This window comes from Helianthus annuus, chromosome 4 (assembly GCF_002127325.2).
Source record: "Helianthus annuus cultivar XRQ/B chromosome 4, HanXRQr2.0-SUNRISE, whole genome shotgun sequence".
NCBI lineage: Eukaryota > Viridiplantae > Streptophyta > Magnoliopsida > Asterales > Asteraceae > Helianthus > Helianthus annuus.
The window spans coordinates 44,520,418-44,546,472 of NC_035436.2; the positions used below are offsets into that span (position 1 = coordinate 44,520,418).

General features: G+C 39.2%; 1 pseudogene; it reads left to right on the forward strand.

Annotated features, from left to right (window-relative positions):
* Positions 1-12,228: 12,228 nt before the first annotated feature.
* Positions 12,229-15,245, forward strand: LOC110933383 (annotated as a pseudogene).
* Positions 15,246-26,055: the final 10,810 nt, after the last annotated feature.

Genomic DNA, 26,055 nt, shown 5'->3' on the forward strand with positions numbered 1-26,055 from the left:
ATGCCTTGGCGTGGATTGAACAACCGCACACTACTTCTCAAAGAGAAAGACAAAGACCTTCACTGGTGCAATGTGTAAGACCAGCCGGACCCAAAGATTTATGATCTTGTTGCTGTGAAGAGATTTCTCAGTAGCTACAAAAATCGACTTTGAAGTCCACACGTGGTGGATATCCAGTTTGGGAGAGCACTCATATTCCTTGCAATGCATGAAACAGTTGCAGGATACGGTTTTGAATTTCTAATCTCTCCTATGCTTGTCGATATTTAAGCTGCTTTATGAATTATTATCATCTCGTATAGCACTCTTTGACCTGACACGTTGAACTCGAATATCACCTCACACGAGATTGTTTTTAATATGAAACTCGTCAGTGTTGTCATGGTCCACACCACTTACCGACGTGCAAACTGATTTTTCCAAAATTCGATAAATCATTTCTGATTAAAATTAATTTTGGTAAACAGCATTGAGGTAAAACATGAGTTAACCGATATCGGAAAATCGTTTTTTGTAAATACCTTTGTGTTTTTAAAATTTATCATAGTTTATTGATTTTAGGGGGAGTAAATCCAAAATTTGAAAAATTCAAAAACATCAAAAAATTTCAAAACCCAAAAACAATAGAAAAACAAAAATGAGTTTCCTTGCGAGAAAAAGAGAAAATGATAGTACATCAGTGGTCTGTCCAAACCTCTTTAAACCTTAAATGAAATACGATAAGTAGCTCTATATAAGATGTATCGGTAGGCTCACAATCATTTTAAAGTGTGCAGGGTGATATAAACTTTAATCGACTGAAGACTGTGTGGGAACCACTCATTGGCATATGGTCTTGGTACCGGAATTTCGTTTGAGGGATTGCCGAGGTTCTAAGATATTCGGTCTTTATGCTGCTTATCATCTGGGTATCATGGTTGTATCTTTTACCGAAAAATAACGGAGACGAAGTCTAGATCTTCCATGATACCATACATACGTGTACATATTGCATTCGACCTCAATAAGTGATCAACAATCACATGTCCCTCAAATAAGTGATAATATATCACATTTATGTGGAGTCAAGTTCGTCTCTTTGCTGTACGAAAGTACTGACCTGTTCACGGACTTGCTCCTGTGCCCTCATGCATCGAAAATCAAGTTCCTCATCAATAAGTGATTCTATCACATAGGGCTTGTTTTCAGAACAAAATAAGTGAGTTTCTCATATTTTCATATACGGTCAAACATATGATAAACGGTATACTCACCGGTAAGATGAACTCTCGTGCATACCTTGATACGGGAATGTGTCGTATGTGGATGAACACCGGTCGGTAACTATAAATCATACACTAATCGTATCCCCTCGCCATGATTACATCTGATAAGTTGAGCTTAAGTGGACAACAATACCGATAATCGTTATAGGATGCTTATCTAAATGTTAACTAGTTGAACAACAAGAGCGTTTTAGCGTGACCGTACACTGATATGATTCTCTTACCCTCGAAACTCGCAAAAAGAGTGTATGTAAATATTTATTTACTGCTTTTAGTTTTTGCATCTTTGTATATATATATTTATTGTTTTACGTCTTTACATTTGAAAAATGAAAAATACCAAAAAGATTTTAGGTGTGTTTTAATATAAACTTTATAAAATCCAAAAAGATTTTGCTTCTAGTTTATTTTTGATTGACCGATGTTGGAACTCGAGTCTATCCTACCGAAAATCCCGATTGTAAGCCAGAAAACCATTGCATCTTCATAAACAGTCGAAGTTAACAAGTTTTGAAAGTTAAAAGTTTAAATCTGAGCTTTTTCTAAACTTTCAAGCTGTTGTCGGTCGGTAGTTCATCGAAATACGGTCACATATGTGTCATTTGTTTAAATGTTAACTATATTCCAAGCGTTTTTTCTCATTGCGCGTTTAGCTTTATTGTATGTGCAGATGCTACATTCAAACCAGCTAGGCGAAGAGAACGTGATAGAAAACAAGCTTTGGAATGAAGACATGACGTGAAGGCACTCAAAGGATAAAGATGATCGAGTTGCCGATAACCCTTCATCAACACCACAAGGATCTAAAGAATTGAAGATCAAAAGATTCACGAGCATAACTCAAAGGAGAGCTTATCTTAAGGGGGAGTTTGTTAACACACTTCCTAAATAAAATGGGGAGTTTGTTGATACACTTTCTACTTACGACGCGTGAAGACTTTGAAGATCCTCCGACATGAAAGACACAGAAGACGAACCATCACGAGTAGCATCCAAGGGGGAGTTTGTTGGTACACTTTATGTGGACACGACTCGACTCGGTTCGACTCGGTTCGGTTCAACTTGGTTTTGACACTGTTAGGTCCGGCTCAAGCCCGACATCACGACATTCCTCCGTCGTGCGCCCCAGAGTTCGACATGCGAAGCACGGAGCGCCGCAAACCAAGTCCCGATGATACATCACCATGACATCATCATTGTGATGTCATGATGATGTCATAGTTGAATTTTGTGAAAAGTCTTGAACGAAACATACATCATGGGCCGTAAATCTTGTTTTGGGCTTTGACTTTCAATCTGGGCCATAACAAACGACGAAACATGAATGAATCAACATGCATGTCGACGAAAAGGGAAGGGTTTCGTTGACTTGTGGAGTTTCGTCGGGGCCTCTTTGTGTTTCGTCATGGTCTGTGTCTTGTACCTATAAATACCCCTCATAGTTTCTGTGTGAAACTGATGATGATGAGAGAGCTGTGAGACTTAGTGAGAGTCTGTAAACATTGTTTCTATATGTTTGTGGTTGTACTCATCCCTAATCAACAGATATTGAATCTTTGGTTACGCGTGTGTTTATAGTGTTTGGTTTGCACCGTCACGGGGATTCCGCACCCGTTACCGTGTTTGTGATAAACAAGGATAGGTTTTCGTATCGGATCCACCGACAGAAACGGGACCTGCATATTATTTCCATAATAAATAATTATATTAAACTATCATATTTTCATACCCAAATTCAATCCTTTCTTATTATTAAAAAATCTATTGTAACCAGAAAGTCGACTAAAAGAATAAAAGAATAAAAGCTGCCTTTTCAATTTTAACTAGGAGCGTACCACGTATAAATATTAAAATTATATTAACCAAAGTTGAAAAATAAAGAAAGAAAATTATATTTAAGGATATAATGAAAATTAAAAAAAAAATTTATCAATGTGAGAGGCTAGAAAAAAAAATAGAGTAAATAATAAAAAATAAGAAAGGAAAACAATATTAAAGTTAAGGGCTAAACATGTCATTACCAAAGTTGAGGGACCAAGAGAGAAAAAAAAAGTGAGTTGATTATTAGTGTGTACCATGTGTGTATATATATTACATATTTAATATTCAAAATAAAAATAATTAACACATGATAAATAAGAGACTGCTAAATTAAAAATAAGAGTTATATTGTTCTGTTTCTCTCTTAAAATTATTATATACTTTTTCTCTCTCTAAATATTAGATATATTTTCTCTCTCTAAAATTAAATGTATTTTTTCTCTCTCCAAATTGATTTCTCTCTCTAAGTCCTATATAATCTCAAATAAATTTATTAAACTGTCATAGTTCTCAAATTTAAGTTCAATCCTTTCTTTATTCTCAAAATTCATTGTCAAAGCTTGGCAGATGTTCTATAAGGCGGGTTCGCTATTCAATCTATTTTAAACCATCCAATTCAGTAAGTTACATCTTTCAAATTCCAATAAAAAAGATTTAGTATTGAAAACTATGTGTTTTAGTATTGTTTTGTTGCTTTACAAAGTTATTAGTAAATGTCGACTCATTGTTTTAGTCCATTTCATAAAATAACTAGTATTGATAAACAATCATAGTCCATTTCATAAAATAACTCAAATTCTATATCATTTCGATTGAATGAATTACTTTTTGTAGTGTGAATAAACTAGCTAATTTACCTTATTATGTTTTAAATTTGTCTTTTCCAATAATGTTTAGAAGAACATTTTTCGGAATTTTAGCTTCTATTATAGATCAACAATCAAGCATATCAATAGTTCTAGTAAATTATAAAAAATGTGCTTCTGTTATGTCCTTACCTTTACCTATAAAGGTGTTATTATGCTTTATACCTATAAAGGTGTTATTATGCTTTATATATTCAACTAGTTCCTAATTGCTGATTTAGAAAAAAATAAAACTCTTGGTTCAAAGTTTATATAACTTATTTATACATATCACATTTAGTTATATAATTAAAATATTTTCTTGTGCCTATACTTTTTTCTTTTTACAAAATGTGAGGTATTGAACAAAAAAAAAAGTAATAACTAACAAAATTTGAAGAAAAACTTATATGGTTTTTTGTAGGTCCCTTTTCTCGGAGGATCGAGAACAAACCTAAACCTTGTTATACTAACCCACTAGCGAGTGCGGAATCCAAGCTAGCGGGCAAACCGGGATGATGCAAGAACAAACACAAGAACACACAAAGTTCACCGATTAACACCACTGTATTAATACGTATGAAGGTTTACGGTTACAAGCACAATGTTTACAATCTTGTTTGCAAACTCTCTAAAGTGTGTGTGTGTGTGTTTTCCAGCAGAGTTTCTCTAACTCTCCAAATGTGCTTCTCCTAACACTAACACACTGCATGGGTATTTATACCCATACATAACAGGTCTTGGTCGAAGGATCGATAGATGGTCCGAAGGATCATCTGTCGATGACAATGTGTCCGAAAGATCAGCATGGACATCGAAGGATCATCCTTCGATGCCTAATGGTCGAACCATGGTCGAACCATATCTTTCGAGCACCTCGAAGGATCAGTTGTATCCTTCGAGGCTATCCTTCGATCCAGACAAACATCATGTTGTCCAAGTCAAACTAGGAGGATAGTTAACTTGGTCAACTTACAGACTGATTTAGGACATCGTTTACATACAGACCGAATACAGACAAAGTACAGACACAAGTGCACCAACAAACTCCCCCTTGGCTGTAGCTTTGTCTTTATCTTGTCTTTATCTTCTATAGATGTAGACTTGTCTCGAACTTCGACAGTCTTTGGTCTTCGAGTTTCCAAAACTCTGATGTCCTTTCAAGTCTTCATGGTCGGAGGATCTTCAAAGTCTTCACGTCTTGAAAGCAGAGAGTGTATCAACAAACTACCCGTATCATGTAGGCAGTGTGTTAACAAACTCCCCCTTAGCATAAGCTCCCCCTTGAGTTATGCTCGTGAAATACTTTAACTTTATGAAGTGAGATCCTTGTGGTGTTGATGATGGCCAGCGGCAACTCGATCATCTTCATCTTTAGAGCGCCTTCTCGTCGTGTCTTCATTCCAAAGCTAGTCATCGACCATGTTCTCCTTGCCTTTAGAATCTGCACATGCAAGAAATCTAAACGCGTAATGAGAACAACTACTTGGAATATAGTATAAACAAATGACACACGAATGACCATGTCATAATCAAACACCGTCCGACAGTTTGAAAGTTTAATAAATTTTTCAAATTTTAAATTCTAACTTTCAAAACATGCAAATTTCGACCGTTTATGAAGATTTAGTCAGTTTGGTTTTCGTTCAGGTTTCAGGCAACGAAGACTTGAGCTCCAACATCGTACGATCGAAAATAAAGTAGAAATAAAATCTTTTTGGCTTTTATAAAGTTTATATTAAAACACAGATTTCAGGTGTGTTTTTGAAATAAAAAGACAACAATTTAAAATCCTTTGAGTGTTATCAAACGACATCACCGCTAATGTCGTGCTGATATGCACCAAACGACGAAACTGTTTAAAAGAAAAACAATAAAGATTAAGCAGTAAATAAATAAATATATGCAAACATTCTTTTTGTGAGTTTCGAGGGTAAGAGAATCATATCAGTGTACGGTCATGCCAAAACACTCTTGTTGTTCAGTTAGTTAACATTAAGATAAGCATCCTATAACAATTATCGGTATTGTTGTCCACTTAAGCTCAACTTATCAGATGTAATCATGTTTAGAGGATACGTTAATGTATGGTTTATACTTACCGACCGGTGTTCATCCACATCACGACACATTCCCGTATCAAGGTATGCACGAGAGTTCATCTTACCGGTGAGTATACCGATTATCATCTGTTTGACCGTATAAATTGTGAGATACTCACTTATTTTGATTTGAAAACAAGTCCTTTGTGATATAATCACTTATTGATGAGGAACTTGATTTTCGTATGCATGAGGGCACAGGTGCAAGTCCGTGAACAGGTCAGTACTTCCGTACAGCAGAGAGACGAACTTGACACCCGGATAAATGTGATATTTTATCACTTATTTGATTTGGACATGTGATTGTTTATCACTTATTGAGGTCGAATGCAGTATGCAATATGTACACGTATGTATAGTATCATGGAAGATCTAGACTTGCGTCCCCGTTATTTTTCGGTAAAAGATACAACCATGATACCCAGATGATAAGCAGCATAAAGACCGAATATCTCAGAACCTCGGCAATCTATCAAACGAAATTTCGGTACTAAGACCATATGCCAATGAATGGTTCCCACCTGGTCTTCAGTCGATTAAGATTTATATCACCCTGCACACTTTAAAATGATTGTGAGCCTACCGATACATCTTATATAGAGCTGCTTATCGTTTTGCATTTAAGGTTTAAAGAGGTTTGGATAGACCACTAATGTACTATCATTTTCTCTTTTGCTCGCCAGGAAACTCATTTTTGTTTTTCTATTGTTTTTGTGTTTTTGAAATTTTTCAATGTTTTTGTATTTTCCGATTTTTGGATTTACTCCCCCTAAAATCAATAAACTAAGATAAATTTAAAACACACAAAGATATTTTCAAAAATGATTTTCCGATGTTGGTTTTACTCTTGTGCTTGACCTTAATGCCGTTTACCAAAATTAAGTTTTATCAGAAAAGATTTAACAAATTTTGGAAAAATGAGTTGGCATGTCGGTAAGCGGTGCGGACCATGACAACATTGATGAGTTTCATATTGAAACAATCACGTGTAAGGTGATATCCGAGATCAACGTGTCATGTCAAAGAGTGATGTACGAGATAATAACAATTCACAAAGCAGCTAAAATATCGACAAGTATAGGAGAGATTAAGAATTTAAAGGCGTATCCTGCAACTGTTCCGTGCATTGCAAGGAATCTAAGCACTCTCCCAACTGGATATCCACCCGGTGTGGACTTCAAAGTCGAATTTGCAACTACTGAAAAATCTCTTGACAGCAACAAGCTCATAAACCTCCGGGTCCGGCTGGTCTTCCACATTGTACCAGCGAAGGTCTTTGACTTTCTCTTTCAGAAATGGTGTGCGGATGTTCAATCCATGCAAAGGCATCGGCACACATTTCACTTCATTCGTTCCTGAGGACCCGATCAAAAACCATAATGACCAAATTTTGGCATGTTCTTCATTTGGTCGAATTATGCACCATCATTCAACCACATTTTCTTTTTCTTTTCTTTCTCTCCATCAAAGGCAACAATTTCTTCTGTCGCCTATCTTGTGCACGGACATTCCACTATCAATAATCCTATGACTATCGATAGTTCCTCCTGGAACTTCCTGCACACTCACTCAGAGATTAGTTGGAGAGGGGGACCCAAGCCTTCATAGACTTGGGTTGCCCCTGAGAATCAAAAAATGTAATTTCAACCTCTTGATAATTTTCAAGCACAACACCTCCCCTTGAACCTTTACCTGTTTTAGGTTTCCAAGTTTGTTTTTGTTTACCAGAGTGTGTATTATGTACATTTTCTGGTTTTAATGGTTGTGACAAACTAGGTTTCCTTTTAACAGTTTCCGGTTTTAAGGCCTTTTCGATCACCTTTACATTTTTACGTCGTTGTTTTGTTTCTTGCTCTTGAATAGTGCGTTTATCATGTTTTGGAGAAACAGTACGACGTTGTGAGTGACCTTGTTCAGAGGGGGTTCTTTCAACAAAATTTGGTTTGGGCAAGTTTGTGCAATCTTTAATGATGTGCCCAGACTTCCCACATTTGAAACAAGTTCTCCTTTCAACAAACTTAGGAGAATTTGTTCGACTAGCAGATGTCGAACCTGTAGAACCTGAGGTACTTGCTCGTTCATCACACCCGTTTGTGTGTTGGGTGTAATTGTTATCACTGTTACGCTTCAAAATCTTGACTTTTTGTACAAAATCGGTGTTTGATTTGTTTTCGAAAGTCTCAATTTTATCGGTACCCTTTGATGCTACAAATTTAACATCTTTGCCCTTCTTCTGATTACGAGCTCCCTTTGTTTCAACCTTAGCCTTTGGCTTTGGAGCTAGTTGATGTTGTTTACCCTTAAAAGCAATCGGTTGTTGCTTTGTCGGTGATTTCTGTTTTCCAAATTGTTTTCTGATTTCAGCTTTTGGAATTGGATCACATTGAGTTACAGTAACTCCAGGGATCGTCTTTCCCAAAAACTTGCTTGTGTTATCTTCAAAAACTTTATCAATCAGGGATGGATTGACATTTTTAATTGGAAAATCATTGTTTGAATAAATCTTAACATCTCCGACCAAGGTGTACAACAAATCATTGCTTTTAACAGCAAACACACTTTCTTTGTCATTCTTGACATCTTTGACAGGATTTATCACTTTCTTGGCAACAGGTTGCACGACAGGAGTAGGAGGATCACAAAGAATATGATTCTCAATTGGAATTTCTACTCCTTTCGCCTCATCAAGTGATTCATCCTGGTCATTCACATCTGATTCATCATCTGAAGAATCACAGTCCTCAATAGTTGGAGGACTTTGATTTGAAGCACATGATGACTTTTCTTTGTTATCAGATGAGCCCTCCGATGAATTGTCCGGTTTGAACCCTAGCCCAGTAGCAAATTCCTCAACGTTAAGAGGCACACTGGGTTCATACCGGGGCATTTCCTCTTCATCGGGCATTTTGGTATAGTTGTTCATCAAAGGGGGCGGACATTTCTTATATCCTATCCCCTTCTGATTTCCTTTCGGTTGTTGAACCTCGATGATGTGATCAAGCACAAATTGGGAGTTAGAATAACTATCCAATTTTTGTTTGATCGCATCATGCTCGCATTGGGCAATGGCTAATTGCTTTTTGGTTTCCTCAACAAGGTTGATATAGTCATTAATACTAACTTGTTTATGATACACAACTTTGTTCAATTCGGAAACACTTTTCTTTAGAGTTTCAATCACAGTTTTAAACTCCTTTTCGTTTTGAGTTAACGCCATGTTTGCCTCTTTGCACTTGGCCAGTTCAATTACCAAACTTTGATTGTGACTATGAACCGTTTCTGATTCACGTCTCAATTCAACACATTCATGCTTCATTTTAGCACATTCACTACATATGCTAGGAGTTTCAACCTTTACCTGACTTGAAGAAGCTGTGACATTAGTCATAGAGACAGGTTGAGAAGAGAAAGATCCATCTTCAGTGAGAATCTTCTCCATTTCTTTCGATGTAGTATCAGCTTTCTCGATCAAGTCAGATTTCTTGTCAGCCTCATTCGACAAATTATCAGCTTCAGAATCAATTCTTTCATTTAGATTAGATTCTTCATCTGAACTGCCACTATATCCTGAACTGTTATCATCTTCCGAAGATTGACCATCATTGACATTCTTGACAATCTCAGCGTAAAATGCAGTTCTTGTTTGGTCACTGTTTCCCAACTGTATATCCGTACCACAATCGACGCTTTGCTCAAATTGAGGTTTTGTTGTGGAAACTTGAGGTTGTGGTTGTGGCTGTGTTGGGACAGGAATGTACGACCTCGGATCGAATTGAGGTTGTGGAGCAGCTATTGACTGAGGAAATGAAAAGGAACTCGTATTGGACACAAAAGCAGTTTGAAGCTTCGGTTGCTGAACAGGACTAGAACTAGCTGAAGGACCAAAACCAGGCAAATACATTTCTGTGTTTTTAGGAACAAGAGCTCGCTGAGCTTTCCGGATTTCTTGGTCATTCTTGTGTTCCAGCTTCTCAATGAATTCATAGATGTTGATTGTATTCAGAGTACCCGTATGCTTCAGCTGCTCAATGAATGAACCCCACTTTGGTGGTAGAGCATCAGCAAACCGTGCCACCATTTCCTGTTGAGATGTAGGAACACCAAAAGCACGCATTTCACACATTAAATGATAATAACGATTCGTTATATCATTTAGTGTTTCATTCTCTAAGAAACGAAATGATTCGAATTTCTTCTTCAACTGATCCTGGCGTATCTTAGTAGTAGCTGCATATCCTTCTCCTCTTTCTGCCACAAAATTCTGCATGTCTTGATTTTGCTTTGACACCAAAGCCCATTGACTTGCACTGATTGAAGGCTGTGGAGTCATACTCTTTGCCCAATCTGCAGCAGTGACTAACTTTTGATTGGTTCGTGAGTCCAAACTCCAATCCCATGGACTTGTACAGCTCATTTTGATCAAATATTAATTGAGATCCTTCACAAACACAAACTGTTAAGTTTAAACAGACAAGAATTGAAAGATAAAAACCTGTTCGAAAGATCAAGACTAGTTCGAAGGATCAACAGTGATCGAAAGATTACTGTTGAGTTTCGAGCAAAGCCTTCGAAAGATTCTCAATGAAAGATCCTTATCTTTCGACTGATTATCACGAAAGATTCACAGTTCGAAAGATCTATATCTTTCGAATACTGATCTCGAAAGATTCACAATGAAAGATCCTTATCTTTCGAGATGTATCCTTATCTTTCGGACAACCAACTTTCGAAAAGATTCCAACTACGAAGGATAACCCTTAGACTTCGAAAGACTACTCGAAGGATGCTTATCTTTCGAGCTGCCTTTGATCGAAAGATGTCGAAGGATATCTTTCGATGTCGAAGGATATCTTTCGACAGCTCTGACACACTGACACAAGGTACGACGGGTTGGTGAAAAAGGTGATGTGTTGATGTACCAACTTTCGGCAGAAAGGATGGTTCTGCAACAACTTTTCACCAAACAATTGACTTTCAAAAATTTTTGCCAAAATAAGCAACCTTATCTTCAAGAACTGGTCACCGGAAACACACCGGAGATATAGCCGGAAAAATCAAGGTTTCACAAAAACGATTTTTATGTTACCCAAACCGACCCCGAACACTCCCGATAGGTTTAGTATGCGTTTTTATGCAGAAAACTACCACAAACGGGTGCTAAACCAAGTGTCCAAACACACCAAGAACTTGAACAAACCGGTTTTAAACAAGGTAAAGAGCGAGGCTCTGATACCACTTGTAGGTCCCTTTTCTCGGAGGATCGAGAACAAACCTAAACCTTGTTATACTAACCCACTAGCGAGTGCGGAATCCAAGCTAGCGGGCAAACCGGGATGATGCAAGAACAAACACAAGAACACACAAAGTTCACCGATTAACACCACTGTATTAATACGTATGAAGGTTTACGGTTACAAGCACAATGTTTACAATCTTGTTTGCAAACTCTCTAAAGTGTGTGTGTGTGTGTTTTCCAGCAGAGTTTCTCTAACTCTCCAAATGTGCTTCTCCTAACACTAACACACTGCATGGGTATTTATACCCATACATAACAGGTCTTGGTCGAAGGATCGATAGATGGTCCGAAGGATCATCTGTCGATGACAATGTGTCCGAAAGATCAGCATGGACATCGAAGGATCATCCTTCGATGCCTAATGGTCGAACCATGGTCGAACCATATCTTTCGAGCACCTCGAAGGATCAGTTGTATCCTTCGAGGCTATCCTTCGATCCAGACAAACATCATGTTGTCCAAGTCAAACTAGGAGGATAGTTAACTTGGTCAACTTACAGACTGATTTAGGACATCGTTTACATACAGACCGAATACAGACAAAGTACAGACACAAGTGCACCAACATTTTTTTTTGTGTTTTTTTTTTTTTTTTTTTTTTTTGGTTTGGGGAAAACATATACATTAATGCATATGCGAAATATAATATTCAAAAAGCACATATAGAAGTTAAATTGAAATACACCTAACAAAGTAGAGGAGTGACAACTTTACACAAACAATGGTCAACACTTTCCTCATTCTCTCTATATCCTATATCATTAATAAAGAAAAAAGAGAATAGTTATATTAAAATATTTTGAGAAAAAAGTTTCTTATATTCAAATTCAACCCATATTATTCCATTATCGAGCATCCACTAAAATTTGTATTTTATTGTGGAAAATTTCATAATGAAAATGGCGGATTTTGAGTTGGTTCTATTTAATGAAGTATTCTTATTTACTCTATTTTGTCCTCACTTTATGTAACTTAGCGTGTTTCATTTCCAATTAGATTAGATGGATATAAATTGCCTTGCAACACATTGTTTTGTGCCATGGTCGTCAAATTATCTAGATACCATACACTAAATAACAATTTGTATCATAGAAGAAAAAGGAATTTCTTACTTTATAATCTAATTTTGTACGGATTTGTTACCATTAACTTTTGCAAGTATATGAGTGCTTTCTTTCTGATTTACTTACAGAACCGTGATTGCTATGAACCGCGAAATCACATTATAATATATACTCAAACTTACAAAGAACTATAAAAAAGTAATTAATAACACAATAAAAGAAAAAAAAAAAACAATTCACTTTATGCCTCAAAGTATATTTCTCTCAATAGGAATTGCATAACTACAAGCACACATCTCATTAAACATTATTACAATACCTAGGGGGCTCTCCACCAACATGCAAGTTGGTTGTACAACTAGAATCAATCTAAACTGTTAATTCTAAGGTTTTAAAACCAATAAGAACCATTGTTCCTAAGAACATATTGTGTCATGAAAAACTATTCTATTTAGTTATCAGGAAAACAAAGTATAAGTTTTTGTGATTGTATCTTATTTACTATATTTTGTCCTCACTTAATTTTGGTAACTTAGCCCGTTCTAGTTCTAATTAGTTAGATTTAAATTTCCTTGCAAAGCATTCTTGTAGCATGCTCATTAAATTAATTACAAGCAATACGCTAAATCACAATTTGTATGGTAGGAAAAGGAATTTTATAATTTACAATATCATTTTGTATGGTTTAGATTTTTATCACCATGTACATATGTGTCTTCTGATTTGCTTACTCAAGAACCATCATGGACAGCATGATTGCTAATAAATGTGAAATCACATTTATCAATATACACTTAAACATATAGAGAAAAGTAAGAACATTAATCATTAGCCCAATAATAAAAACATTTCACCTCAAGCGTCAAAGTATAACTACAAGCACACATCCCATTAGAGATTATTACAATACTTAGGGGGCTCTCCACCAACATGCAATTTGGTTGTACAACTAAAAGCAATCTAAATTGTTAATTCTACGGTTTTAGAAGCAATAAGAACGAACATAATGAGTCATGAAAAACTATTCTCTTTAGTTACAAGGAAAACATAGTACAAGTTCTTGTGATCGTATCTGTCTTCAAAATCTTGTCTTGTACTGGAGCATGGTGTGCGCACTACTTGGAACTGACATAAATCTTTACTAGTGAACATTTGTTCTTCAGTGACAATTGTACCTAGGTAGTGAACTCTTTATACCGAACATGAATTTCATTATTGAATAACTCACCAGCATTGAAACTTCTTCGTCGATACCAACCTTTATTTTTATTCAATAATCTAGCATCAGTTAAGATTGTATTTTGTTGTTAAAAATTCATTCTTTAATGGAAATGCCGGATTTTGATTAAAGTTATATACTTTGAGGCGTTCTTATTTGCACTAATTTGTCCTAACCTAATTTTGGTAACTTAACTCGTTCCATTTCTAATTTGCAAGATGTGGTTTTTCTTTTGCAACTCACTGTTTGGGTCATTCCCGTTGAATTAATTACAAGGAATATACCAAATCACGTTCTGTATCGTAGAAAAGGGAAAATTCTTATTTATAAGGTTTAGAATTGTTATCCATGTAATTTTTGCAAGTACATTGGTCTTTTTTCTGTTATATAAACTATTATTTTTTAGAGTTCAACAAACAAGCACGCTAATAGTTACCTTAAATTTTAAAACAGAATAGATGTGGATTATTATTATGTAACTATACAAGTTCGTTAGTTGTTTCCTTAAAATGGTGTCGGTTATCATAATATGCATGCTCAAGGTGCTTAATATGACTGTAATCTTGTAGGTGATCAAGGAAACGGAACAAGGTTTGGATATGAGTTCGTTGATCCATGTCATCGGTCGTGACCTCACAATGAAAAGTCTCATGTCCCTGCCAAGATACAACTATGCTCGCATCGCGTCACTAAACCGGAGTTTTTGTGAGCTCATTAGAAGTGGTGAACTTTATAGGCTAAGAAGCACTCATCAAGTAATTGAACATTGGGTCTATTTTTCTTGTGACCCATTGAAGTGGGAAGCTTTTGATCCTGTCAATGAGAAATGGATGAATCTACCCATGATGGATACTGACTTAGGCTTCCAGTTCTCGGATAAAGAGTCCATGGCAGTTGGCACAGACCTACTGGTTATAGGAAATGATATGCTAGGTCGGGTATCTACAAGTACAGTTTATTAACAAATTCATGGTCACAAGGGCTGCCAATGAATGAACCCAGATGGTTGCTTGGGTCGGCCAGTTTTAAGAATATTGCAATCTTTGCAGGTGGTGTGGATCGAAATGGAAAGATCATGGATGCGGTAGAAAGTTACGACAGTGAGACAGGGACTTGGAAGACACTTCCTCGTATGATTAAGCCGCGGAAATTGAGTTCTGGGGTCTTTATGGATGGTAAGTTTTATGTAATAGGAGGGATTAGCAGTAATGATTCAAATCCATTGACATGTGGAGAAGAGTATGATCTGGATACCCAAAAGTGGACTGAAATTCCCAACATGTCACCTGGTGGTGGCGGACCTCGAATGGCTCCGCCGCTGCTTGCAGTGGCAAGCAATGAGTTATATGCTGCTGATTGTGCAGCAATGGAACTGAAGATGTATAGCAAGAAGAACAAAGAATGGGTTGCTATTGGAAGGTTGCCTAAAATAGCACACAGTAGGGATGGTTGGGGTATTGCATTTAGAGGATGTGGGAATCGTGTCGTCATCATTTGTGGTCCTAGAGATACCCAGAATAGATATATAGAGATATATTCATGGGTCCCTAGCGAAGGGCCACCACAGTGGATGAGGATTGGCTGGAAAAGTAGTAATAACTTTGTCTACAATTGTGCTATAATGGGCTGTTAAGCTGAGAAGAAATCTGGTCAAAAAATCTTCTTAATCTTTCAAAAAGCTAAGTGAACTGATGTGGCTATTTTGTCGAATGATTGTGTGAAAATCTAGGGTTGTTTTTGTTTGTTTGTTATCTTGTCAGAAACTTGTGGAAATTATCGTTTGTGGGAACTTGTGGGAGTTCTCCTAGTTATGAGTACTTTTAATCAATCTTTTTAATCTTGCCTTGTTAATTATTGGTTGCAATATATGCTTGCTAATTTTTTGTTGTGAAAACTGATATTTACATAAACAACCAATGAAGTCAAGATTATTATTTTGATAGTTCTTCTCTTAGAAAGCCAGGCATAAGGATATGTGTCTATTTAGGTAACCTATGATGATCTGAAGAAATATTCATCAACAATAACTGTTGCAATATCAACACCTCATTACTTACTTAAACAATGGATTAGGTTATGTTTAATACCCCTCTTTCCACAATAAATCGTGTAAATGTGGCACATTAATCTTTCAATTGACCTACCAGAATCGGAAATCTCAAGATCATGACAACCACCCAGTCTTGTGATTGTGTATTTCTGGCTGGATAATCTTATGGTGAGTCTTTTTAACTGGTGTGACTGGTTTTTACTCAGATCTATTGGATCAGTGAAACAAACATAAAAATTGTATGCACTCGTAATCTTCACTGCTTAGAAATGCCAACGCTCTTGTCCCTTAGTTGGTATATAAATGTGTAAATAATGTTCGGAGACTAACTACACTGAACTCAAGACCCTTATGGCTTCTACAGTGTTGAAAGTTAATCTTAATTGGTAACTTCCTATGTGGTCTCAGCTATTGTTAGCATGTATTTGTGTTGGCTCCTCCCAAGCCAGTCTTAACTTGACGAGAGTTTATTATTAACTTCTTCAAGCATTGTTGATTTTATATAATTATTTTAAAGGGATCTTACATATAATGATAATAAATCAATACCAGAAATGTAGTTTTTCTTAATGCCAATTGATGTTTTTCTGATATTCTAGCATCGAAGTGTTGTTGATGCATATTGTGTGGATGCGACTCGTTTCGGTTCGGCTCTGTTTCAAAGTGAAGACCGAGGTCAAGATATCCCTCTATTTTGACCCGGTACGACGTTTATTTTGATGTAAAACAGCTGAGCATGTACAGACAATTAGTAGATAGTGTATTGTGTCTTCTGTATGTTATGTTGTGACACCCCAGGAAAATCAGTGAACAATACAGTTTACCTAGCTTCCTCAGTGAGTGCATACCAAATTTCGGGACGAAATTTCCAATTACTTGGGGATAATGTGACTACTCGAACTTTAGACTTACTTTAATGTAACGTTACGTGTCTATGTGATACCTTGAATTAATGAATGTTACGTGAACCTTGTGCATAATGTGTTATGTATGTTGTGTATATATTGTATGCATGTATGAAATTGAACCGCACAAGCTCACATTACCCGCACAAGGCCGTTTGGGCCTTATTCTTGTACGCGGACCATTAGGGCAGCCCATTGAGGGTTCGGCCCACTTTCCTTTCACGTGAACAAACTACCGTAAGGGGTTTTTGTTCCTCATTTGTTACCTAATATCACACACACACACAAGAACCCTAGACTTCTCTCTCTCTCGTTTGCTTGGAACCCGACGGCAAGAGCATCCCCTATTCGGATCACCCTCTTCTCCTTCTCTACTCCGGTTAGTACTTGGTGTGTTTAATATTATTATTGATTGTATGTTGGTGATTGTATGTGATGACGTTATAATCTTAACTAGAACCGGATGTATGAATATATACTCGGCTCTGATATGATTCGGATTGTTTGTATGACCATGTTCTTGTGAGTAGGTTGCATGATGTAGAATCAAACCGAATAGATGGTTAATCGGTTGCATGGTTATGAAATCGGTATTGTATGTTGATGATAATCCACTGATTATGTTATGGCTCGGATTTGTTAACTTATTGATGATTTATTAATCGGCCCCATGATTGTCAAGAATCGAATATGTTTAAGTGTTTTGATAGGCTGTTCATGGATGTGACTATTAGGGTTCATTAGAAATTGTTTAGAAAAACACTTGTTTGATCGGCTGCATGTTAATTGGGAAGTAGGAAACTTGTTGATTGATAAAAGATAAATAAGGAAACTGATTAATTGAAATTGTAACTAATATACAAGATTTTCGGATTTTAAACCGGTCGCACAAGATGATCACTCGCACAAGGTGCCTCAATCGAACAAGCTGATCCGGTCGTACAAGGCTCGCAAATCGCACAAATGGTGAGTGTTGAACTGTTGGGCCGAATAGCCCAAACCCCATCGCACAACCCAACCTTAAATCGCACAAGGCTTAGTTTGGGCCGAGACCTTTATGTTTGACTTTTTATTTGGGCCGTATATGTTGAACTGTTTGTTTATATGTTGGGCCGATTACTTTGGGCTAATGGTTTAATCGCACATGTATGATTCCATTATACTCGTGACTGCTACATGCTATGTGTTAACTTGTATGTCTTATGCGTGCATTACGTGTAGTCAAAACCTGACTTGTATGGTAACCCTGTTAGGACGAGGTTGACCATCTTAGTTCAAGAACCTTTTATTGTGTATCTGCCGAGCAAACCAAGGTGAGTTCACACAGCCAAGGCATGGGATTCCCGGGTTGGGAATTGGGTTGGATATGTTGGATATGTTGGTTATGGAATGATTACTCGTACTTACGAAATCACTAGACTATAGACCATCGTCCTCAGGATAGTCAGGACACTTACGTAAAACCTACGTAAACTAGTATCTACCATTGTCTCCCGGGTCGGGAGGACACTCACGTAAATCCTGCGTGACCTAATGCCCACTACTGTCTTCCGGGTCGGAAGGACACTTACGTAAATCCTGCGTAAACCCCACGCGTACCACTGTCCTCGGGGAAGGGCACTCACGTAAATCCTGCGTGACCTTGTACGTATTCCTGTTCTCGGATTAAGAAGAACACATGGTTGCAAATAGTCTAGTAAGTACCATAATGGGAATCCCCCATTGTTAAGGATAATTTGTGAGAATCCCTCACCAGTAGATATACTTGCATGGGAAGCCCCCCCACTAGATGAACTTACGCATTACTGTTACGAACTTACTTTCTGTGAACTCGCTCAACTAGTTTGTTGATTATCTGCTGCATGCCTTGCAGGGCCTTAGGTACCTTACGGAGCTTGCACAAGGAGGAGCGGGTCGTTGTGGACATGGATTCATGAATGCTTACTAAACACTTATGATATTTCATACGTTAACACTTATGTTTGGGTTTTACTTAAATGCTTCCGCTATACTTAACTATATTACATGTTCAATATGATTGGTGGTTAAGATCCTGGTCATGTCACGCTCCCAAGCGGTGGTACTCCGCGTGTGGGATTTTGGGGGTGTGACAGATTGGTATCAGAGCCATTGGTTATAGAGAACTTGGTTTTAATATGGGAAAACGTTTTTATTAAAACCAGACTATAACCAGAACAGTGCTCTCAACGATCCACAACGACGCTTCGCTCCACGTGCAAGACTCGACATCCTAGGTAATAAGGTTTATGTTTATTGCCTGTTTGCTAGAACTGCTTAGAACTTTGCTCGCATTACGTTTAGATACACATGATACTATTACATGAGAATACCTACGTGCTTACACTTTTCTGTCATCGCCCTACTCGCGAACCACTCTCACTTACGATACTTTTACTATGAAGATCATGTCTGGACGAATTAACATGACTCAAGCCCAGCTAGAGGCTCTCGTTCAAGCTCAAGTTGCTGCGGCACTTGCAGCTGCTCAAGCAGGTAGTATATCCTGTAGTCATAACTTACGCTAGGATCTTTAGATCCTACACTCCTAAACTAGCTCTTGTATTTAAACCTTGCCCTATTCGTACACAATAGGTCAACCAGCGCAGCAAGTTTGCACCTTTAAGAACTTCATGGACTGTCGTCCAAGTACCTTTAGTGGCACTGAAGGAGCAGTTGGACTCCTCCACTGGTTTGAGAAGCTCGAGTCTGTATTCGAGATGTGCGAATGCCCAGAGGCTCGCAGGGTGAAATACGCCACTGGAACGCTAGAAGGAATAGCACTAACTTGGTGGAACGCCCAAGTGCAGATCTTAGGATTGGCAGCTGCTAACGCCACACCCTGGAACGACTTCAAGGAACTCATTAAGAGGGAATACTGCACTCGTGATGACATCCACAAGTTGGAGAACGAGCTTTATCACTTGAAAATGACGGGGTCAGAGATTGAAGCCTATACGAAACGGTCAAACGAACTGGCCATTCTGTGTCCAACTATGGTGGACCCTCCAGTGAAGCGCATTGAGTTGTATCTCCAGGGACTTGCGCCAGAGATCCAGAGCCATGTTACGTCGGCTAACCTCGATAACATCCAAGACATTCAGCGTCTTGCTCATCGCCTCACGGATCAGGCGGTGGATCAAAACAAGTTACCCAAACGCATCAGTGCTACCACTTCAGCCGCTACTCCCACTACACCCAGTGACAACAAAAGAAAGTGGGATGGGGATTCAAGCAAAGGTTCAGCATCCGTTCAGTCTCAAGCTCAGCAACAGAAGACTGACCACTACCAGAGTCCTGGTCAGCAATCCTCTGGTGGTCCTAGACAGAAAAGGTATCAAGGGTTTCACCCCAAGTGTCACAACTGCAACAGACATCACAGCGGCCAGTGCAACAAGGGTCGTTGTCAAAGATGTCTCAAGATGGGTCACGAGGCCAAAGACTGTAGGAGCCCACGGCCTGCAAATCAGGACCAGCAACCGCAACAACCAGCTCCACAGAACCCACAACAGCAGCAGCCACAGCGTGGAAACCGGGGATGTTTCCAGTGTGGAGCAGAAGGTCATTACAAACGCGATTGTCCTCAATTGAACCAGAACCAGAACCACAACAATAACCAGGGCAACGGGAACAACAACAACAACGGGGGAAACAACAACAACAATGGCAACGAGGCAAGAGGTCGAGCTTTCGTGTTAGGACGAGGAGACGCAATGAACGATATTTGAACTTATAACTTGTTTTAGGTTTTCATTATTATGATTCCGCTACTCAAACAAAGTTTAGTTTGAACATCAATCGTATTGGTTTTTATGAATTATTTTAACTGCTACACTTTATATTTGATATGATGGATGGTTTGATATTATTGAACGCACCTATCGTATTTATGGACCTTATGAATAGGGTGTGCAAACCCTACCTAGACAAGTTCGTCATAGTATTCATCGACGACATTCTGATCTACTCCCAGAGTCAGGAGGAGCACGAGCAGCATCTACGCCTTATTTTGGAACTCCTACGGAAAGAACAGCTGTACGCTAAGTTTTCGAAATGTGACTTCTGGCTTCGTGAAGTCCACTTTCTAGGCCACGTAGTGAACAAGGATGGGATCCATGTCGATCCATCCAAGGTAGACTCAATCAGAGACTGGCCTGCACCACGTACGCCAACGGAAATACGCCAATTCTTGGGTTTGGCGGGTTACTACAGACGGTTTATTAAAGACTTTTCGAAGATTGCTCAGCCACTTACGTTACTGACACAGAAGGGTGTCACCTACCGTTGGGGAGATCCCCAGGAGACTGCCTTTCAGCACCTAAAGGATAGGCTTTGCGGCGCACCTATTCTCTCATTGCCAGAGGGCACGGACGATTTCGTAGTATATTGTGACGCATCCATTCAGGGTCTTGGATGTGTGTTAATGCAGTGCGGCAAGGTTATTGCTTACGCTTCACGCCAACTTAAGATTCATGAATGGAACTACACGACGCACGATTTAGAGCTGGGAGCTGTTGTTTTCGCGCTTAAGATATGGCGACACTACCTGTACGGTACCAAGTGCACGATTTACACCGATCACAGGAGTCTCGAGCATATTTTCAAGCAAAAGGAGTTGAATATGCGTCAACGACGATGGGTCGAGTTGCTTAACGATTACGAATGCGCTATCAAGTACCATCCAGGCAAAGCCAACGTTGTGGCTGACGCTCTTAGTCGAAAGGACACCTTACCGAAGCGCGTGCGAGCGCTACAGCTTACGATTCAGTCTAGCCTTCCTGCACAAATACGAAATGCTCAGATAGAAGCATTGAAGCCCGAAAACGTCAAGGCTGAAGCCTTACGCGGCTCACGACAGCAAATGGAACAGAAGGCAGACGGCGCCTACTATGTAACGGGGCGTATTTGGGTCCCACTTTATGGCGGTCTACGCGAACTTGTAATGGACGAAGCTCACAAGTCTCGTTACTCGGTACACCCAGGGTCGGACAAAATGTACCACGACATCAGAACTACTTACTGGTGGCCTAGCATGAAGGCCCACATTGCTACTTACGTCGGCAAGTGCTTGACCTGTGCGAGAGTCAAGGTGGAATACCAGAAACCAGCGGGCCTACTTCAGCAGCCTAAGATACCGCAATGGAAATGGGAAGAAATTTCCATGGATTTCGTTACAGGCCTACCTAGATCCCAGCGTGGGAATGATACTATATGGGTGATCGTGGATCGACTCACCAAGTCTGCACACTTCCTAGCTATAAGGAAACGGATTAGTTCTCCACTCTCGCAGACATCTATCTTAAAGAAGTTGTTTCAAGGCACGGGGTGCCCACCTCCATCATTTCGGATCGGGACACACGATTCACGTCAGAGCTATGGCAAGCGATGCACAAATCTTTTGGCTCACGTTTAGACATGAGCACAGCATATCATCCTCAGACCGATGGGCAGTCTGAGCGAACAATCCAAACTCTTGAAGACATGCTTCGAGCATGTGTTATCGATTTCGGCAATGGCTGGGAAAAGCACCTCCCTTTGGTGGAGTTCTCTTACATTAACAGTTATCATACCAGCATACAAGCCGCTCCATTCGAGGCATTGTACGGGCGTAAATGCCGGTCACCTCTCTGTTGGGCAGAGGTGGGAGATAGTCAGATTACGGGTCCAGAGATTGTAGTGGACGCCACGGAAAAGATTGCACAGATACGACAACGCATGGCGGCAGCACGCGACCGTCAGAAAGCCTACGCGGACAAGCGTAGAAAGCCATTGGAATTTCAGGTCGGGGACCGGGTTTTACTAAAAGTCTCACCCTGGAAGGGTGTGGTTCGTTTTGGCAAACGGGGCAAACTAAATCCGCGATACGTCGGACCATTCGAAATCATAGAAAAGATTGGCAAAGTAGCCTACAAGTTGAACCTACCAGCTGAACTCGGTGCAGTTCACAATGTCTTTCATGTATCGAACCTAAAGAAGTGCCTATCAGATGAAACCCTCATCATTCCTTTCAAAGAACTCACTATCGACGAGCGGTTGCAGTTCGTCGAGGAACCAGTTGAAATCACGGACCGGGATGTGAAGGTCCTCAAAAACAAGAGAATCCCTCTTGTTCGAGTACGTTGGAACTCCAAACGTGGCCCAGAGTACACCTGGGAACGCGAAGACAGGATGACAGAAAAGTACCCCCAATTGTTCGCGAACAGTACAACCACTGCTGAGGCTGAAGCTACTACTTCGGAATTTCGGGACGAAATTCCAGATCAACGGGGGGAGGATGTGACACCCCAGGAAAAATCAGTGAACAATACAGTTTACCTAGCTTCCTCAGTGAGTGCATACCAAATTTCGGGACGAAATTTCCAATTAGTTGGGGATAATGTGACAACTCGAACTTTAGACTTACTTTAATGTAACGTTACGTGTCTATGTGATACCTTGAATTAATGAATGTTACGTGAACCTTGTGCATAATGTGTTATGTATGTTGTGTATATATTGTATGCATGTATGAAATTGAACCGCACAAGCTCACATCACCCGCACAAGGCCGTTTGGGCCTTATTCTTGTACGCGGACCATTAGGGCAGCCCATTGAGGGTTCGGCCCACTTTCCTTTCACGTGAACAAACTACCGTAAGGGGTTTTTGTTCCTCATTTGTTACCTAATATCACACACACACAAGAACCCTAGACTTCTCTCTCTCTCGTTTGCTTGGAACCCGACGGCAAGAGCATCCCCTATTCGGATCACCCTCTTCTCCTTCTCTACTCCGGTTAGTACTTGGTGTGTTTAATATTATTATTGATTGTATGTTGGTGATTGTATGTGATGATGTTATAATCTTAACTAGAGCCGGATGTATGAATATATACTCGGCTGTGATATGATTCGGATTGTTTGTATGATGATGTTCTTGTGAGTAGGTTGCATGATGTAGAATCAAACCGAATAGATGGTTAATCGGTTGCATGGTTATGAAATCGGTATTGTATGTTGATGATAATCCACTGATTATGTTATGGCTCGGATTTGTTAACTTATTGATGATTTATTAATCGGCCCCATGATTGTCAAGAATCGAATATGTTTAAGTGTTTTGATAGGCTGTTCATGGATGTGACTATTAGGGTTCATTAGAAATTGTTTAGAAAAACACTTGTTTGATCGGCTGCATGTTAATTGGGAAGTAGGAAACTTGTTGATTGATAAAAGATAAATAAGGGAACTGATTAATTGAAATTGTAACTAATATACAAGATTTTCGGATTTTAAACCGGTCGCACAAGATGATCACTCGCACAAGGTGCCTCAATCGAACAAGCTGATCCGGTCGTACAAGGCTCGCAAATCGCACAAATGGTGAGTGTTGAACTGTTGGGCCGAACAGCACAAACCCCATCGCACAACCCAACCTTAAATCGCACAAGGCTTAGTTTGGGCCGAGACCTTTATGTTTGACTTTTTATTTGGGCCGTATATGTTGAACTGTTTGTTTATATGTTGGGCCGATTACTTTGGGCTAATGGTTTAATCGCACATGTATGATTCCATTATACTCGTGACTACTACATGCTATGTGTTAACTTGTATGTCTTATGCGTGCATTACGTGTAGTCAAAACCTGACTTGTATGGTAACCCTGTTAGGACGAGGTTGACCATCTTAGTTCAAGAACCTTTTATTGTGTATCTGCCGAGCAAACCAAGGTGAGTTCACACAGCCAAGGCATGGGATTCCCGGGTTGGGAATTGGGTTGGATATGTTGGATATGTTGGTTATGGAATGATTACTCGTACTTACGAAATTACTAGACTATAGACCATCGTCCTCAGGATAGTCAGGACACTTACGTAAAACCTACGTAAACTAGTATCTACCATTGTCTCTCGGGTCGGGAGGACACTCACGTAAATCCTGCGTGACCTAATGCCCACTACTGTCTTCCGGGTCGGAAGGACACTTACGTAAATCCTACGTAAACCCCACGCGTACCACTGTCCTCGGGGAAGGGCACTCACGTAAATCCTGCGTGACCTTGTACGTATTCCTGTTCTCGGATTAAGAAGAACACATGGTTGCAAATAGTCTAGTAAGTACCATAATGGGAATCCCCCATTGTTAAGGATAATTTGTGAGAATCCCTCACCAGTAGATATACTTGCATGGGAAGCTCCCCCACTAGATGAACTTACGCATTACTGTTACGAACTTACTTTCTGTGAACTCGCTCAACTAGTTTGTTGATTATCTGCTGCATGCCTTGCAGGGCCTTAGGTACCTTACGGAGCTTGCACAAGGAGGAGCGGGTCGTTGTGGACATGGATTCATGAATGCTTACTAAACACTTATGATATTTCATACGTTAACACTTATGTTTGGGTTTTACTTAAATGCTTCCGCTATACTTAACTATATTACATGTTCAATATGATTGGTGGTTAAGATCCTGGTCATGTCACGCTCCCAAGCGGTGGTACTCCGCGTGTGGGATTTTGGGGGTGTGACATATGTTCTTTATGTCTGTTTTTGCAACCATCCCACGAGGAACCAACTTCTTCGTGGGAGACACATCTTCACGAAAAGATAGTATGTCACAACATGCATGTAATGAAAGACCAGGTTATTCGTGAATGATGGAACCAACAAATGACAATTTTCACCAAGAACATCTTTACGAAGAACCTTCTTCGTCCCTTTAGTTGTTCACTGAATGATTCCCACGAAGAACCTTCATCTTTCATGGGTTTATATCTTTCGTGAATCTCATAGAAGAAGGATCTACGTTTCGTGGGCTTAGGTCTTTCGTGGGCCAATTCATGGGCCCAGTACATCTTTCGTAGGTTGTTCGGCATGTTGGCTATATATACAGACTTGCTACACAGAACAGAACCAAGAGAAAACACCTGAGAGTTTAAGAGAATTGTCTTGTTTAAACTTTGTACTGTGACAGTTCTGGATCAATACACTTGAGCATTAACTTTGAATCTTTTCTTGTGTTTGTGTGTTCTTTGGCTTGGTTTGCATATACACTTGGATTCCGCACTCGTGTGTGTGTCATATAACAACGGAGTAGGTTTATCTTGATCCTCCGAGTTGACCTACCAGTGGTATCAGAGCTTTGTTGGAAATACGTACATTTCTAAAATAGTTAAACTTTAGTTATGTTATGTATAATTATTCGAACAATATGTATGTATGATATGTGAACTGATAACTAGAATATTAGGGTAAGTATGATAAGCGGTTCAAGGATAAGCGGGTAATTATATTCAAAACAAACTATAATGGCAGTTACCCGCCAAATTCCAACCGCCATTAGTGTGATGTATATTTATGTAATACCGGCAAACATTTGCCGGTTATCAAGACATTTTCCCTCCAAACAGAAAGTGTCCATCAAGTATTCATTTCTTTCAATCTTTATTGTATTGCATACTCGTGTTCATCATGTCTGCAAATTATGTTATTT